This window comes from Camelus ferus, chromosome 9 (genome assembly GCF_009834535.1).
Source record: "Camelus ferus isolate YT-003-E chromosome 9, BCGSAC_Cfer_1.0, whole genome shotgun sequence".
In the NCBI taxonomy this organism is placed as follows: Eukaryota; Metazoa; Chordata; class Mammalia; order Artiodactyla; family Camelidae; genus Camelus; species Camelus ferus.
The window spans coordinates 14,545,573-14,562,996 of record NC_045704.1 but is presented as its reverse complement, the minus strand read 5'-3'; positions in this window follow the sequence as shown (position 1 = coordinate 14,562,996).

Genomic DNA, 17,424 nt, shown 5'->3' with positions numbered 1-17,424 from the left:
CGGCAGTGGACACACAAACTCACACACTGACGGGGCACACACATACACACAAGTACGAAGTCTGACTTGCTAACCGGGTCACCGGTCGCGCAGTCCCGGTGTGAAACAATGTTGCACGAACACCCACACTGTTGAGGATACCTAGACCCACAAACCGACTGTGTTCACAAGCGTCCTCACTGAGCCGGTACCAACAACATACACACAGTGGCGGGCCCACAGAGACACAGGCTGAGAGCTTCTCAGGAAATAGAAACTTCCTGATAGGCGCAGCCGGCCACACACACGCACACACAACACCTGTCACAGGGACACCTGGACACACGACTTAATCTAGATGACATGTCTACAGGGACACACACAGACACACCCACGTCAGCTCACAGTGGACACATTAAAACTGTCAGAAATTTACACTCGCAGACACAGATCAAGTCAGACAGAAAAAAAACTGACCCCCCAACAAACAATCACAAAGTCACACCTGTGACAGGTTCCTGCTAACTGGCCCACCGATGGGACACAGTCCAGGAGCATGTACACCTGACCACGCTTGCCACGAATCTGGTGGGGGACCCGGGGCGAGAAGAAAGCCCTGGGCACCTGGCACGGACATGCCCGGGCAGCCCCTGCACTGACTCTCCCCCGGTTTTCTGTCTTTCAGTTCCCTTTCCTTTCTGTGTTTCCCATTGTCACTCCCTCCCCCACTCCGATGCGGTGACCCGTGGTGGCCTGCCCTCTCCCAGGGCTCTGGGGCTCTGTCTCCCCTGCACCTTCCATTTCCTCTGAGTCACACCGTGTCATCAGAGGGTGAGTGCCCTCTGAGTGCCCAGCTCTGGGCTGATGGGGAAGGGACACCAGATTCCAGCAAAGTCTTGTCTGGGTTCTCAAACTCCCTCCAGGGCTAGATCCTTCGTTATCCTAAGAGAAGCAGAAAATGCAGGTCTCATGTGTCATCTCCCTACTTTACATATTGGACACTAATTCAGCCTCCCTCTCCTTTTCGTTTTCCTCATTCACTCAATCATGCATTTCCCCTTTCTTTTCTCTTCCTTCCAGTGTTTTTCAAACAATGGGTCAGGACCCATATGAACAAACCATGGATGGTGAAATCAACTTGCGGACCTTACTGTGTTTTATTCAAATTTACTGAGATATATTTACCTGCCATAAAAGTCACTCTTTTTAGGTGTAGAGTTTGGTGAGTTGTGACAAGTATGCACGATTGTACACCACTATAATCAAGATGAGCCATTTCTATCACCCCCCACACTTTCCTTGTGTCCCTGTATAGTCACTCCTTCTACCTGCAACTGTTCAATCCCCAGTACCTCCATTAAAAAAATAGAATATCATTTTTAAAATCATGATGTCAAAGGAAAATATTGTTTTGTGAAAATTTTATTGATGCATAGTGAATATATACCAAGTTACACAGAAAGTGGATGTATTTCTGCCTATAAATCGAGTTGAAAGGTGTTGGAGAAATGCTGCTTTGGACATTTATTAAATGAGATCATGCATGGAAGTCATGAAAGACAGTGTCTCACATGCAGTAAGTGCCTAATCAGTGTTAGCTATTATCACCGGTATAACTCAATATTGCCAGTGTTTGCTCTGTGCCTGGCGGTGATGAAGTTGGAAGAGAGGCTCATGGACCAGCCTGGACCTGTTACTGATTGGTGCCCTAAAGCTGCCCAGTATATGTCGGGAGACCAGGAAGCCAGATGTGTCGGAATGTTCTCAGAAGAAAACAAGCGTGAAGGAGCCTGGCTTGGTGGGTAGGAGTGGGAGAGGAGGACAGGGCCAGGAATCTAACAGGCCATCAGCTTTGGCATCAGTCACGATCCTTCCCACTATGCAGTCCCGATCCTGTTCCAAATTCTGGCATCCTATCACCACAGACCGGGGTGTGGGAGTGTCTCCAACTCAAGAGCCAATGTGAAATAAATGAGAGAAATGAGTCCAGGGGAATACGAAAGGGCGTGGTGGGGACTGTGGCTAAGGGGAGAAAGTGTGTGCCTGCTAGTGGCATACAAAATCAGAATTCAAAACTGTGTGGGCAAAGAAAAAGAAAGTTTGGGACTGGCTGAAGGGCTGCCTTTTTGAGACTCCCTTTACTTTAGGGGCCCAAGGACGGAGAAGGCCCCACCTCTGTCCTCCCAGAGTCAATTCCCCTCCACCCATACCCTAGCAGGTCTCTAGAGGCACTGAGGAACTCGTCCTCTAAGTTCCTGGAGAAGCATTCTGGGCCTCCCTCCAACCCTGCCTCTGGTCCCTGCTCCCCTGGAGAGGAGACAGGGGGCTCTGAAGATCTGAGGGGATCATCGATAATTCTGATAGAGGATGAGAAATGGGTAAATGGAGATACAAGCAGAGAGAAGTCAGAAGACTCAGATCTGGGGGTGGAGGGAGTCAGAGCATGGGAGGGACCAGATGGAGCGAAAGTGAGAAAGTGAGAGGGGTCCACGTAGGGTGGCTGGGGGTAGGGGGGCTGGGTCAGGCTTGGCAGAGACCAGAGTTTCTTAACTTCCTCTCTACTGACACTGGAGGCTGGATGACTCCTTGTTGGGGAAGAGAGGGCATCCTGTGCTTTGTAGGATTTTTAGCATCACCCCTGATCTCTATACAGTAGCACCCCCTCCCTTTGTGACAATCAAAAATGTCTCCAAACACTGCCAAACATCCCCTGGGGGAGGCAAAGTCACCCTGGGTGGCTTTTAGCATTGGCTAAAAAAAATCTTTCAGGGTCCCCACAGTTTTGGCCCATTCCCTCAAAGCCTGGCCACAAAGCTCACCCAAGAGCCTGAGCTCTGGGTTTTGATGGCCTGAATTTGAATCCTCAGCTCTGCTACCTACTGGCTGTGTGACCTTGGGCAAGTGGCTGCCTCTCTGTGCCTCAATTTCCTCACCTGTGAGTTGGGACAGTACAAGTCCCTGCCTCAGGATTTTGCAGAGTAAGAAGGTCAATAAAATAAAAATAAAAATAAAAGCACTGGGATAAACAACAAAGTGCAACTGTCTAGCACAACTCAAATTGAAAAAGAACATTGAAAGGAATATATAGATATATAGAACTGAATCACTATTCGGTACACCACAAACTAACACAACATTGTAAATCGACTAAATTTCAATTAAAAAAATAAAAATAAAACACTGAGGCCTAGAGGGTCCTTTATACATGTTGCCCATCATTCCCACCAGCATGGGGGTCTGTGTTCTCTCCAAGACTCCAGACAAGGACTCAGACCCTCAGGTTGGGGCATGGGTTTCAAACTGAGCCTGCGGGCCAGCCACCAAGCTGTTTCACTGGACCTGAACAATTTCTCATTTTGAATATTACCGTCTCTCACAGTGAGGAGATAGAGAAGTCAGACTTTGAAGACAGGCTACCTGGGTTCAAATGATGACCTTGAACAAGTAGCTTCCTCTCTCGGAGACTCAGTTTCCACATGTGTACAAAGGGGATCACCACTGAACCCCAAGTGAATCGTGAAGATAAATGAGCTCCTATTTAGAACGCACGCAGAGCAGTGCCGGCGGTGGTAGCCTCCACGTGAAGCTCTGGTTAAAGACAATAAATGTCCCGCCTAGTTTACTGCAGACCCACAACCTTCCCCAATATCTCGACTGCCATTCTGGGGAAGTAGATTTCTCAGCGCGGGAGCGGGAGTTGGGAAGGACTTAACTTTTCACTGCAGGGCCTGAGTCCCGGCTCTCCTCGGTGGGGAGGGGGCCTCCTGGGTCCCCTTAGTGCAGCCGGCCTTCCAGGCCCGGAGGCTGGACTGGAGCTGGGTGGGGGCTGGGCGGGGGCGCCGGTGTCCGCAGGGTCCGAGCGGCCGGCGCGTGTGAAGGTTACCGCTCCCCGGCGGGGCGGGGGCTGCGCGCTGTTGCTGGGGTCTGCGGGGCCTGCCTGCGCCCGCGCCCCCCCTCCTTCCCGGCCAGCCAGTGAGCGGTACCCGCCGCCGTTGCCAGGGGAAACTCGCCGCCCCGTTACCCAGCAACAAGCCTGGCCCAACCAGGCTCGAGGACCCCCCAGGCCCCGCCCGCCGCTGCCCACCGCGTGCCCAATGCCAGGCGGGCAGAGCCGGCCCGGCTCCCAGAGACGGCGAGCGCGCTCATTGGCCGCCGCCGCGCCCGCCCGCCCGGATCTGGGGGTGCCCTCGGCGCGGGGGGCGGGGAGCCGGGCCCGGGGGAGCTGCCGGGCACACGGTCTGCAAGCCTGCGGCCGGCTGGGGTGAGGCCCGGGCTGGGCACTGCCCCCAACCCCCGCACTCCCCACCCCGCCCCACACTCGCACTCTCTGGCGAGGATGGGTACTTGGGATGGGCTGGAAACTGGGGCTGCGCATCCGTCCCTCCCCTAGGAAGGTACCGCTGGAGTTGGCCTTGTGAAAACAGGAGCAAGCGTCCCCCTCCCAGAAAGAGATCTGGGCATTCTGACCTCATGAAGACAGGGGCTGGTTGTCCGCACCCACACCCCTGCTCTCCCCCACCCCGCCGCCCAAACAGGATTCAGGAATCCTGTCTTTTAAAAACAGGGGCTGAGGATCCCCACCAGAAAGGGACTCAGGCGTCCTGACCTCATAAAAATAGGGGTGCTCCCATGCCTCCCCAAAGGACCCAGGCATGCCCTGTTCTGTTACAACAAGGATATGAGGCCCCTCCCCACCAAGGGGACGCTCGTTTCCCAGCCCTTGGAAGCAAGTGTTGAGGATAGCCCCAGAAGGGGACCCAGGCTGGTCTGATTCTGGGAAAGTTAGAACTGAGCACCCCACCCCCACAGGCAACCAGACCTTTGAGGTGTCTTAGAGCCCCTGGGCACCCTGGCCCCTCACAATATTGATACTGGAAGACCTCCCCAACAGTCACCAGACCCTCTAACTCATCCAGATTATCACCTGCCCAGCCCCAAGGGGTAGACCAGCCAGCTCCCAACCCGCACTCTGCTATTTCCCCCAAGGTCTAGCTTGTTGATCTCCCAGGACCCAGGTGTCTGACCCCACAGCCACTCCCTGTTCTCCTTGGCACTCAACCTCCTCTGCCCCTGCGGCTCCCCCTCCCCTCCAACACACAAGCCAAAGACCCGGGAGTCTAAGCCCCAAGTCTCTCGGAACCCCTTCCGGACACGCGAGGTGATGCAGCCCCTTACAGTGGTGCAGGGAGCCCCTTCCCAGTCCCAGGCCCCTGGGATGCCCAAGACTCCAGATCTGTAAGATCCAATCTCTCAGTGCCTTTAGTTGGCCACCAGGGATCCTGGACTAGAAACCTCCAGCCTCAAGGGACCCTCATGGGAGTGCCCAGGCCACTCTGGGGAGGCTTAGATTCCTCGGTCCTCAGCCCAGGGATACCCAGGCAGCCGGGACCCCAGCTCCAGACCCTGGTTGAGTCCAGGTGCACCGCCCCTACCCTGGTACCTGGGGGGGGGGGGGCGGAGTCGAGGATTACTCAGCCTCCAGAATGAGGCGATGACATCATCCTAGAGGGGGCTGACTAATGGCCGCGCTGGGGGGGGGCGGGGAAGTTTACCCGGTAACAGCGGCTGCCGCACGGCCCCGCCCCCCAGGGAAGGGCCAGGAGAGGGAGGCATAAGCGCACACACACACACACACACACACACACACACAAGCCCACTCAGCATCTCCCCCTCCCCCTGCAGCATCCCATATCACACACATCTTACTGGGGCAAAGGCAGGGTTGAGTGTGTGAGTGTTTGTGTGACTGTGTTTGTGTGCCGGACAGTTCTCTGTAAGTCGGCTAGGTCAGTGTGCTGTGTGTCAAGGGGCTGACTTATGAGAGTTGTGGTTGTGGTCAGGGTGCAGTGTGTGTGATTGTGCCAGTGTGCTCTTGTGTTGATTGTGTGTGACAGTGGGATGGTGTTGTGTGTCAGCATGTTATGTTTGTCTCATGGGGCGGCTGGGACTGTGTGATTGTGTCAGTGTGCTATTGTGTAATGTAAGGGTATGCTGTGTGTGAGTGTGACGGTGTACCTGTGTCTCTGTGCTGTTTTGTGTCATGTGCTGGTGTGCATGGGTAAGATGAAGTGTGTCCATGTGATTGAGTTTGTGTGACATTGGGATTTTATATGTGTTGGAATGATGTTGTGTCAGCAGAAAGGTCTTAGTGTTGTGTTAGTGTGGTTGTATGCACAGTGTAACACTGTCAGTGTGGTTGCATCATTTTGATTGTGTCTGTGTAATGCTGTGTTGGTGGGATTGTGTGTATACCACCAAGGTTGTGTGTGTGCCCAAAGCTGCACGTCCATGGGACTGTATTCAGCACTGTGTATTTTGGTGGAATTGTGTTATATTGTGTGCAGTGGGTATGTTGTGTGTCACTGTGATAGTGTGTGCCCACGTGCTTTGCTGTGTGTCTGGAGACTATGTACGCATGTCACTGGTATTGTGTATCTGGGCATTGCTGTGTATGGTGGGATTGTGTGTGTAACACACTCGTATCTGAAATCTGTGTCTATGGGACTGTTACTGAGACTGTGTGCATCTGTGCAGTGCTATGTGTCATTGTAATTATGTGTGTCATCGTAATTGTGTGTCACAGTGATTGTGTTTGTCAGGGTGATGTGTGTCCATGGGACTGTGTATAGGTTAATGAGACTGGGTGTGTCTGTGCAAAGTTGTGTGTCTCCTGTGACTGAGTAAGTTGTTGTGATTGTGTGTGTCACTGTGTGTGCCAGGACCAACTAACTGCCTGTGGGATTAGGAGGTGTCACTGTGATTGTGTGTATCACTGATATTGTGTGTGCCAGGGATGAAGTCATGGAGATTGCATGCGTCTGGGTGATGTTGGGTGTCAGTGTGGCTGTGTGTTAGAATGATGCTGTGTGTCACTGTGATTGTGGGTCTGGGCAGTGCTGTGTGTCCTAGAACCCTGTGTCTCAGATGTTGTGTGTCTGCGTGATGCTGTGTGTCTGCGTATTCCTGGGACCGTGTGTTATGCCACTGTGTACGTCGCTGTGATTGTGGGGGGCAGGGGGAGGCGATGCTGCGTGTCCCTGGGACAGTGTCTGTGTGGGAGCCACTGTGATTGTGTGGCAGCGTGCTTCGCTGGGTGTCGGGGGAAGGTGCGCGTCTCCAGGCCTCCTGCCCGAGAACAGCGGCGCTGCTCTCTGATTGGCTGCGGCCTCGCCAGTGAGAAGCTCCCGAATCCTGCGGTAACTTGGTAACTCGGTAACTCTGCCGCCGCCGCCGCCGCCGCCGCGGGGATGGGGGGTTGGGAGGGGCCCCGCCCGGGAGGGGCCCCGCCCAGATCCCCCAGGACCCGCCCCTGCAGGCGACCCTAACCCCAAGTGCCCCGCCCGGCTCTCCTTCTCCCCACTGGCTCCCCCACCTCACCTCAATCTCTACCGCCCTGACTTCATCTCCCTCACCTCTGCCTCTCGGCCTCGGCTTGCCCATCTCTGCCACTCTCTAGGTTTCTCTCTGTCTCTGCCTTCCCCATGTTTGTCTCTCCCGATCTCTGTGTCTCTGCCTGTCTCTTTCTCTTTCTGGCTCTATGTCCCACGTCCCAGCCCTGTCTCTCCCTGTCTCGCCACCATTTCTGTCTCTCCTTGATCTCTTCCCCCCATCTCTATCTTCCTGTCTCTCTCTCCACCTCTGTCCCTCCAGAGACTTTCTCGGTCTGTCTCTCCTTCTCTCCGTCTCCCCTCCTCTGCCTCAGTCTCCTCATCTTTGTCTCTTCCCACTTCTTGTCTCTGTCTCCACCCCCACTCTCGCTCGCTCGCTCGCTCGCTCCCACAGTCCGGCTCAGAATTCACTTTTCATTCTGCGGAGACAACCAGGGGGACCATTCGCTACTTCACCCTTGCCCCTCTCCGCAGGCCCAGGCTTCTGGCAGCAGGCCCCAACGCAGGGCAGACTTCAGGAAGGACTTTCCGCCCTGGTTCAGCACCGGAGTTTTATCTCTCGGGCCAGGCGGAGCCCGGGCGGCCCCGTGGCTTCCGGAGGCGCCCGGGCGGGATGAGCTCACTGCAAGTTGGCTTGGATTTCATCAGCTTCCTCTGCCGGAGTTGCCCCAGCTCCTCGTCCCGCGCGGTCCGAGCTGGCGAATCCGCCGGGCGCCTGCTGCCCCCGAGCGGCGAAAGGCGGAAGCGCAGGCGCCGCGTTAAAATCCCACCTTGGTTATTCACGATGTCACCAGCTCCCCAAGGCTGCAAATATGAACCCATTTCATCCTCACAACAGCCCCACGAGATACAGACTATTTTAAATCCCACTTACAACTGGGAAACCGAGGTCAAAGAGGAAGTCGGACGCCTGAGGTCAAATAGCTGGTGGATGGAGCCCTTTGGGGGCTTACTTGGGGAAAGAAGGGAATGTTTGGAATCACCAAGATATCTGTGGTCATTTATTCTTATATTAATTCATTCAGCAAAGATTTGAATCTGGGTGCCAGGCACTGCTGTAGGAACCAGGGATACAGCAGTGAAAAAAACAGACAAAAATCCCTGCCTTCGTGGGGCTAAAACTCCGGTCTGGGGAAGACAGACAATGAATAATGAAAGTAACCATACAAAGTGAGTCTCAAAGTAGGAAAAAGAAGCAGGGAAGGAGGCTTGAGAGTGTTGAGAGTGGTCCTAATCACTAGGGTGACCAGGGGAGGTCTTCTCAAGAAAGACATCATTGAGGAAGAGCCCAAAGGAGGTGAGGGAGCAAAGAGTGCCCCAGACAGAGGGAAGGGCAGGTGCAAAGGTCCTGAGGCCAGCGTGGGCTTGTCCAGAAGAGTGAGGCGCTACTGTGCGGCTGGAAGCGCTGGAAGGGCTGGAAGGGCTGGAGGGAGTGAGTAAGAAGAGAGGGGTGGGAGGTGGGGTCTGATAAAGGATTAGGTCGTCGTGATGATTTACTTTTTGCTCCGAGTGAGGTGGGAGCCACCGGGGGGATTCTGAGCAGAGGGAACGTGAACTGACTTAGTTCTTAAGGCGCCCCCTGGCGGCCAAGTGAGAAACAGGCTGTGAGCACAGAGAGCAGGAGCCCAGGGAGGAGGCTACTGTAGTGACACAGGTTAGGGTGGTGGAGACTAGACTAGAGTGGTTATCGTGGGGCCAGGACAATAGTAATAGTAGTAGTAGTAGTAGTAGTAGTAGTAGTAGTAGTAGTAGTAGTAGTAGTAGTAGTAGTAGTAGTAGTAGTAATAATAATAATAATAATAATAATAATAATAATAATAATAATAATAATAATAATAATAATAATAATAATAATGGCAGTTCTCATATTTTATGAACCTAATATGGCCAAGCTCTGTGCCAACACATTGCTTTACACAGCTGATCTCGTTAAATCCTTATGACTGCCCTGAGAGGCAGGAGGTGGAGGTGGCGGATGTAGGATTCTGGAGTTATTTAGATTTTATTTTGAAAGTAGAGTCTACATGATCTGCTCAGTAGTTCTTTGTGGATTCGATGGATAATAACAACAGTAGTTTACACGTGTAGCGTGTGGCACTGACTCAGTGCTTTAACTATATCATCTTATTTAACCCTCACAACCTATCCTTAGCACCATTTTACACAGAGGGAAACTGAGGCAAGAAAGATTAAGTACCTTGCCTAAGCACGATGCAACTAATAATTACAATAATTTACTATAGAGGTGGTATAGTGGGCTATGGGAATCAGAAATATCCCTCTGGGTACAAACCCCGGCTGGGCTTGAGCTTGGACAGCTCACAACATCTCTAGGCTCTGGTATCCTGCTTTGTAAAATGGAGATTGCAAGAATACCATCTGTACCCAGGTTTTGGGATGAGCTGATGAGGAACAAAAATGAACCCCAGAGGTAGAAAATGCTCTTTGAATGTTAGTACAAACTCTAAGGTCTGGGGCTACAGAGATAGGCAAGATCTTAAAACAATCATGATAAAAAAATATTCATTCAGTCACCCCAAAGGGCTACAAGGTTTGAGTCTTGCAACAGCTCCTCCAGGCAGGACCCCCTGATTGCCTTCCTGTCTCCTCCTAGTCTCATAGGAGCTCATCTTGACTGTACCTCAGCCTGAGCTGCTTGGGTCAGGGAATGTGCTGCCTTTTGCCTCCTATTGGGCCTGGCGGGCCTGCCCCAGTCACCCTTTCCAACTTATACCCGCTGAATCGAGCCACCACATTCCTTTTCTCCACCTGTATTCACCTGACTTGACCCCACGTTTCAGCCTGGCCTCTGCTCAGATGTCACCTCCTCAGAGAAGCCTTCCTGGACCATCTCTGACCCCTCCCTCTGCCCTATTTTGCTCCACAGTGCCTCTTTTTCATATTCATTTGTTCAGCTACTTACTGTTTGTCTCCTTTTGGAGAAAGTGAGCTCTATGGCGGCAGGGACATGCCTCCAGCATAGCTGTACCTTCTAATCCCGATTTTACCGATTGAAAAACCAGAACCAGGTTCCGCAAAGCAGGCTTCGTGGTTTCAGGACTATTTTCTGAATGAACGCGTCTGGTTATGTAAAACGGCAGGGAGCAGGCCACACTGCCCCCTCGTGGCGAGTGGGAAACTCGCACCGCGGAAGTCGGCCTGCATGGCTCTCAAATTTCCTGCAGATCTTTGGGTAGCCTGATATTACGTACGCACTAATGCTACAACTTAACTCCATTTCGCATTAAACACAAAGCACTTTTTACGACTTACATTTTTTTCTTTCCTTTTTAAAAAACCAAAGTAGAGGCAATCTGCTATGGTTTTTTTTTTTGAACTTTCAAATTTTAGTGTCAAAAATTTTTTTTTGGTAGTGGGGAGGTAATTATGTTTTTTTAACGGAGGTACTGAGGATTGGACCCAGGACCTCCTGCATGCTAAGCTTATGCTCTACCACTGGGCTATACCCCTCCTCAATTTTCTCATCATTCTGGGGGCCAGAAGTCTGAGATCAAGATATTGGCAGGGCTGGTTTCTTCGGAGGCCTCTCTCCTTGGCTTAGAGACAGCCATCTCACCTCTGTGTCCTCACATGGGCTTCCCCCGTGTGTGTCCGTGTCTAATCTCCTCTTCTTATAAGGACACCAGTCATCCTGGACTAGAACCCACCCTAATGACCTCACTCTCACTTAACTACCTCTGCAAAGGGCCTACGTCTAAATGAGGTCACATACTCGGGTTCCTGGGGGGAGGCTAGGACTTCAACATACCTTTTGTAGGGGGACACAAATAAGCCCAAAGAGGGGCTGTTATGTTAAAGCTTCTATTAACATCTGTATATATGGCATGTCTTTGGGGGGTCATGTGTATGCAGTGCTGTTGGGTAAACCCCTTGAAGCGGATCAGCTGACTCACGAGGTACATGTGTACATTGGGCTGTAGCAGAACTTGCCCAGCAGTACCTCGCAGTGATCGGAACATTTTGCATCCCGACCAACCCAGCGGTGGATGAGAGTTCCGGCTGCTCCACGTCCTAGTCAGCACCTGATGTCGTCTGGTCCTTTTATTTGAACCATTCTCTTGTTGGTAACCGCAAAGTATTCTTTGCATGGTTTCAAGATAGCCTGAATTTTCCAAGAATGCAACTACTCCTTTCAAGAAAAAATTGTACCTTGTTTTGTTCAGAAACCAGTCAAGGGTTCTGCACCCTTCCTGATAATCATGTCACTACTGCAATCTCCCTTCTGGTATCAAAGTCACATCAAAGTGTCTCATCATAGCATCTTGAGTCATCTTGCTGTCCCAGCTGCTGCCTCCAAGCTGAGTCTACACACACATGTGCGCACACACACACACACACACACACACACACACAGAGTCCTTTCTCAAAATCTCAAATATAACAAAAGGCTGTTGACAATATTCTGCTGGCGATTTCTGGAATTCTCTTAAACACACTCGTTAAAACAGGTGAAAACATTTGACTCTATGTTTTCCAGTGTAGCTGGACTAATGCATTTTACATATGTGTTGCTTTTTTGTGTATGGGGGAAGGTAATTAGGTTTGTTTGTTTATTTGTTTATTTAATGGAGGTATTGGGGATTGAACCCAGAATCTTCTGCATGCTAAGCACGTGTTCTACCACTGAGCTATACCCTCCCCACTACATATGTGTTGCTTTAGTATAAATTACTTTCCTTTAATTTTGCCTTTAGGTTGCAGTTAGGTTTTTTTTCAAAATAATGTATGTGGGTAGGACACACTGTCTCTGTATCTCATTTCAGGACAGGAAAAGGGGGATTATGGAAGCAGTTTTTGTCATAAAATGTGTTTGGGATCCCATGGGGTTGGGACGTGTTGGTCTAATGGGTTTGGGAGCTGAGAAGGCTCTGTGACAACTGGGTCGCTTTAGTCATTCAACATGTATTGAGACCCTACTGTGCATGGCCCTGTGCTGAACAGAGCTGGGGACACAGCAGTGACAGAAGCAATCCCAGCCCTATCCCCACAGGGCTCAGAAGCCACTGGGGGACACAGACTTGTCCCCAGGCAGTGAGGACCCTGAGTGGGCAGAGTTGGGATGTGGGAATACAGGAGGACTGAAACAGGGATACCTGACTTAGCCTGGGGTCAAGGAGTGCTTCCTGGAGGAGGTGACATCTGAGCTGATCCCTGAAGGATGAGGACGACTTAACCAGAGAAAGAGGCTGTGACAGGTGTTCCAAGCAGGAGGAACAGCCAATGCCAAGGCTCAGATGAGGGAGAGCGTATTGTTTTCAAGGAACCCAAAATATCTTCCAGTGCGGCTAGGGCAGGACTTCTCAGTCTTGGCTCTACTGACATTTGGGGCTGGATGAGTCTTTGTTGTGGGAGCTGTTCTGTGCATTGTAGGATGTTCCGCAGATTCCCAGCCTCATCCCACTAGATGCCAGTAAGGACCCTCTCCCCAGCTGTGATAATCAAAAATATCTCCAGACACTGCACAATGTCCCCTGGGAGAGCAAAATAACCCCTGTTGAGAACCAGGGGGTGAAGACATGGAGTGTGAGGATGGGAGAAAGGGAAAGATGTGGCTGGAAGGGTCAGCAGAGGGCTGGGCCCGATTGAGTCAGCTCTTTCCGTCTGAGGGACTCTGTGCAGGACGGGGCCATGTGGAGGCAGCAAGTCCTGGGGCCTGGGTTCAAATTCAGACCCTGGGGTGGGGCTTCAAGATGGAATAGAAGGACATGGAGCTCACCCTCTCCAACAAATATATCAAAAATACATCTACAGTAATAGCCTATAATGAAAAAGAATATGAAAAGGAAAATATATATGTATGTATGACCGAATCACCATGCTGTACAACAGAAATTAACAAAACATTGTAAACTGACTATATTTCAATAAAAAAAATAATAAAATGGGGGGAGAGTATAGCTCAGTGGTAGAGAGCATGCTTAGCATACACAAGATCCTGGGTTCAATCCCCAGTACCTCCTCTAAAAATAAATAAATAAGTAAACCTTGCTACCCACCAGAATATTTTTTTTAAAGAAAAAAAAATCAAATAAAAACTTGGTGGGGAAAACTATATCTGCAGGTGGAACAATTCTCCCGGAATACTTACTGAATGTTAGCAGAAGAGTTTGTACAACTGGACCTACAGGGAAAAACTTCACAAAACCGGATAAACAACAAGGTCCTACGGTCTAGCACAGGGAACTATATTCAATACCTTGTAATAGCCTATAATGAAAAAGAATATGAAAAGGAATATACAAATATATATTCACAATTGAATCACTATATTGTACACCAGAAACTAACGCAACATTGTACATCGACTAGTCAAGAAAAATAAAACAAAAAATTCTGACCCTGCCACTGTAGTGGTTGAATTGTGGTCCCCAAGACATGTCCACTGTGTGATCTTATTTGGAATAAGGGTCTTCACAGATGAGGTTAAAAGTAAGGATCTTGAGCTGAAATCATTCCGGACCTAAGAGAGGACCTGTCCTTATGAGACAGAAAAGGAGAAGACACAGAGACACCATGAGGAAGGCCTGTTGAAGGCAGAGACTGCAGTGATGTGTCTACAGTCCAAGGGATGCAGAGAATCGTTGGCTGCTTCCGGAAGCCGGGAGAGAGGCAGGGAACGGTTGCTCCATCACAGCCTCCAGAAGCAAGCCTGCCGACACCTTGATTTCAGACTTCTGGCCTCTGGAACTGGGAGAGGATACATTTCTGCTATTCTGAGTCACACAGTTTGTGTTCATTTGTTATGACAGCCCTAGGACACCAGCCCAGCCGCTTAGCAGCTGCGACCCCTGGGCAGAGAAGCCCCATTGAACCTGTCTTCCCCTCTCTGTGAAATGAGTATAAACAAGGCACTTTTTAGTGCCTTTTAGGTATATGATGCAAATTAAAGAGAGTGTCCCTGACACCATAAATCTCCTAGAAGAGAACATAGGCAAAACATTCTCTGACATAAATGGTAGCAGTGTCTTCCTAGGACAGTCTCCCCAGGCAATAGAAATAAGAGCAAAAATAAATGAATGGAACCTAATCAAACTTATAAGCTTTTGCACAGCAAAAGAAACCATAAACGAAATGAAAGGACAACCTATTAGAATGGGAGAAAATATCTGCAAATGATGCGACTGAAAAGGGCTTAATCTCCAGAATACACAAACAGCCCATACAACTCAGTAACAGAAAAACCAACAACCCAACCCCAAAATGGGCAGAAAACCTAAACAGACATTTCTCCAAAGAACACACACCAATGGCCAATAAGCACATGAAAATATGCTCAACGTTGCTAATTATCAGATAAATGCAAATCAAAACTACAGTGAGGTATCACCTCACACCAGTCAGAATGGCCATCATCAAAAAGTCCACAAACAATAAATGCTGGAGAGGCTGGAGAGAAAAGGGAACCGTCCTACACTGTTGGTAGGAATGTAACTTTGTGCAGCCACTGTGGAAAACAGTGTGGGGATTCCTTAAAAAACTAAAAATAGAGTTACTGTGTGATCCAGCAGTCCAACTCCTGGGCATATATCTGGAGGAAGCTCTAATTAAAAAAGACACACACATGCCAATGTTCATAGCAGCACTATTTACAACAGCCAAGACATGGAAGCAAATGTCCATTGACAGATGACAGGATAAAGAAGATATGGTACACACACACACACACACACACACACACACACACACACACAAAATGGAATACTACTCACCCATAAAAAAGAATGAAATAATGCCATTTGCAGCAACATGGATGGACATAGAGATGATTGTACTAAGTGAAGGAAGTCAGACAGAGAAAGGCAAATATCATGAGGTATCATTGTATGTGGAATCTAAAAAAAGGACACCAAAGAACTTATTTATAAAATAGAAAGGGAGTTACAGACATAGAAAACAAACTTATAGTTACCAAAGGGGAAGAGGGGGAGAGATAAATTAGGAGTCTGGGATTAGCAGATCCAAACTACTATATATAAAATATACAGACAACAAGGTTACTGTATAGCACAGGGAACTACATTTAATATCTTATTATAACTTATCATGAAAAAGAACATATATATGTATAAGTGAATCACTATGCTGTACACCAGAAACTAACACAACATTGTCCATCAACTCTACCTCAATAAAGAAAAAAGAGAGCATGTCCTTTTAAGCAGTAAGTTGGCAAACATTGGTGAAGTGTTCAGAGGCAATCAGCAGCTGTTCCCTGGCTAGGGGTGTTTCAGGGAACAGTAACATAACAGTGACAGTTAAACGCACCAACTGTGTGCTGGGCACTGTTGTAAGTGCCTCTTGCTGCTGTGAAACAACACACACTTATTCGATGACAGTTTTGAGAGTCACAGGTGCAACATCAATTTCACAGGGTCAAAATCAAGGTATTGGCAGGCCACGCTCCCTCGGGAGGCAAGGCTTGAGGGAGAATCAGTTTACTAACCGTTTCAAGCTTCTTTTCCAGCTGTGTTCTATGCATCCCTCGGCTTCTGGCCCCTTCCACCATCTTCAGTACTAGCATCTCACTTCAGCGGCAAATGGCTTTCTTCTGCGTCAAATCTTCTGCTTCCTTCTTATTAGGACCCTTGTGATTGCATTGGGCCCTCATGGATGGTCCAAGGTCATCTCCCCATCTTAGGAGTCTTAACTTCATCATCTCTATAAAGTCCCTTTTGCCACATAAGATAATGTGCACAGGTTCCAGGGATCAGAATGTTGACACCTTAGGAAGCCACTATCAGCCTACCCCTCCTGGAGGAGCCCAGTGAGGTGGGCACTGTTATTAACCATCATTTTACAGATGAGGACAGTAAGGCTCGAGAAGTTAAGTAACTTTCCCACCATACCCCAGCTTAGCTGGCAGAGCTGGGATTTGAACCCAGGCAGCCTGGCCTCAGAGTCTAAGATCTTGCCTGCTCACCTCTCTGTCTCCCTGGGGTCAAGCAGCCCCAGATTCAAATTCCAGGTTGGCTGCTGAGTAGCTGGGTGACTTGGGGCCAGCACCTTCAGCTCTCTGAGCCTGTGTCTTTGTGTCTAACTGCTATATATAAAAGAGATAAACAACAAGGAACTACTATATGGCACAGGGAACTACATTAAATATCTTGTAATAACCTATAATGAAAAAGAATATAAAAAAGTGTATATATGTATATGTATAACTGAATCACTTTGCTGTAGAACTGAAACTAACACAACATTGTGAATCAACTATACTTCAACTAAAAAAATAAAATAAAATGGGGGTGAAAATGTTCACCTCCTTGGCTGGCTGGCTGGGGGAAGGGGATCAGGACGGCCCATGGCTTTGCGCCAGGGAGGCGTCCAGTCAGTGTTAGTTTAGCTGAACTTTGGATTCTTCTGGCTGGGCCTCTGCATCCTCCTTTGCAAAGTAGAGATGACAGTGAACTCCCTTAGTAGCTCAGAAAGTCCTGGTAAGACTGCTGAGTGCCCCAAGGAGGGACTCACTCTTAATCTCATCTTCTGACCTCCAAGAGACAGACTGAATAGTGTTCAGTTTCACTCTTTAATCGGGGAGAGGCAACTCAAACTACCTTGAGACACATGGAGAAAGTGTAAGCATCTGAGCTCCTCATTTCCACGGCTTCATCTAATACCCTGGGACCTTGCAGTCTGGGACTCCTTTTCTTCAAGAGGCTGCCAAGTTGGTATGAAGTTCAAGCCTCACACAACCTGGGTCACCTGTGTTCATCTTTGCTGGAAATTAAAAATGTGAGTTAACCTTTGATTCAGTGATCTGTCTTCTTAGGAGCCATAATAATGGTCTCCATTTATTGAGAGCTTACAGTATTTCAGGCCTTGTGCCAAGCACTCGATGGTTATTAATTCATTAATCCATTGAACTCTGCACAACAAACCCAGCAGGGAGGTGTTATGGCATCCTACAGATGAAACAGCTGAATTCCAGAGAAGTTTCATACATGGATTGCCAAGATCACACAGTTTGTAAGTGACAGAGCCAGGATTCAAAGCCAGACTTGCTGTGGGAGAGGGTGTAGAGTGCATGCCTAGCAAG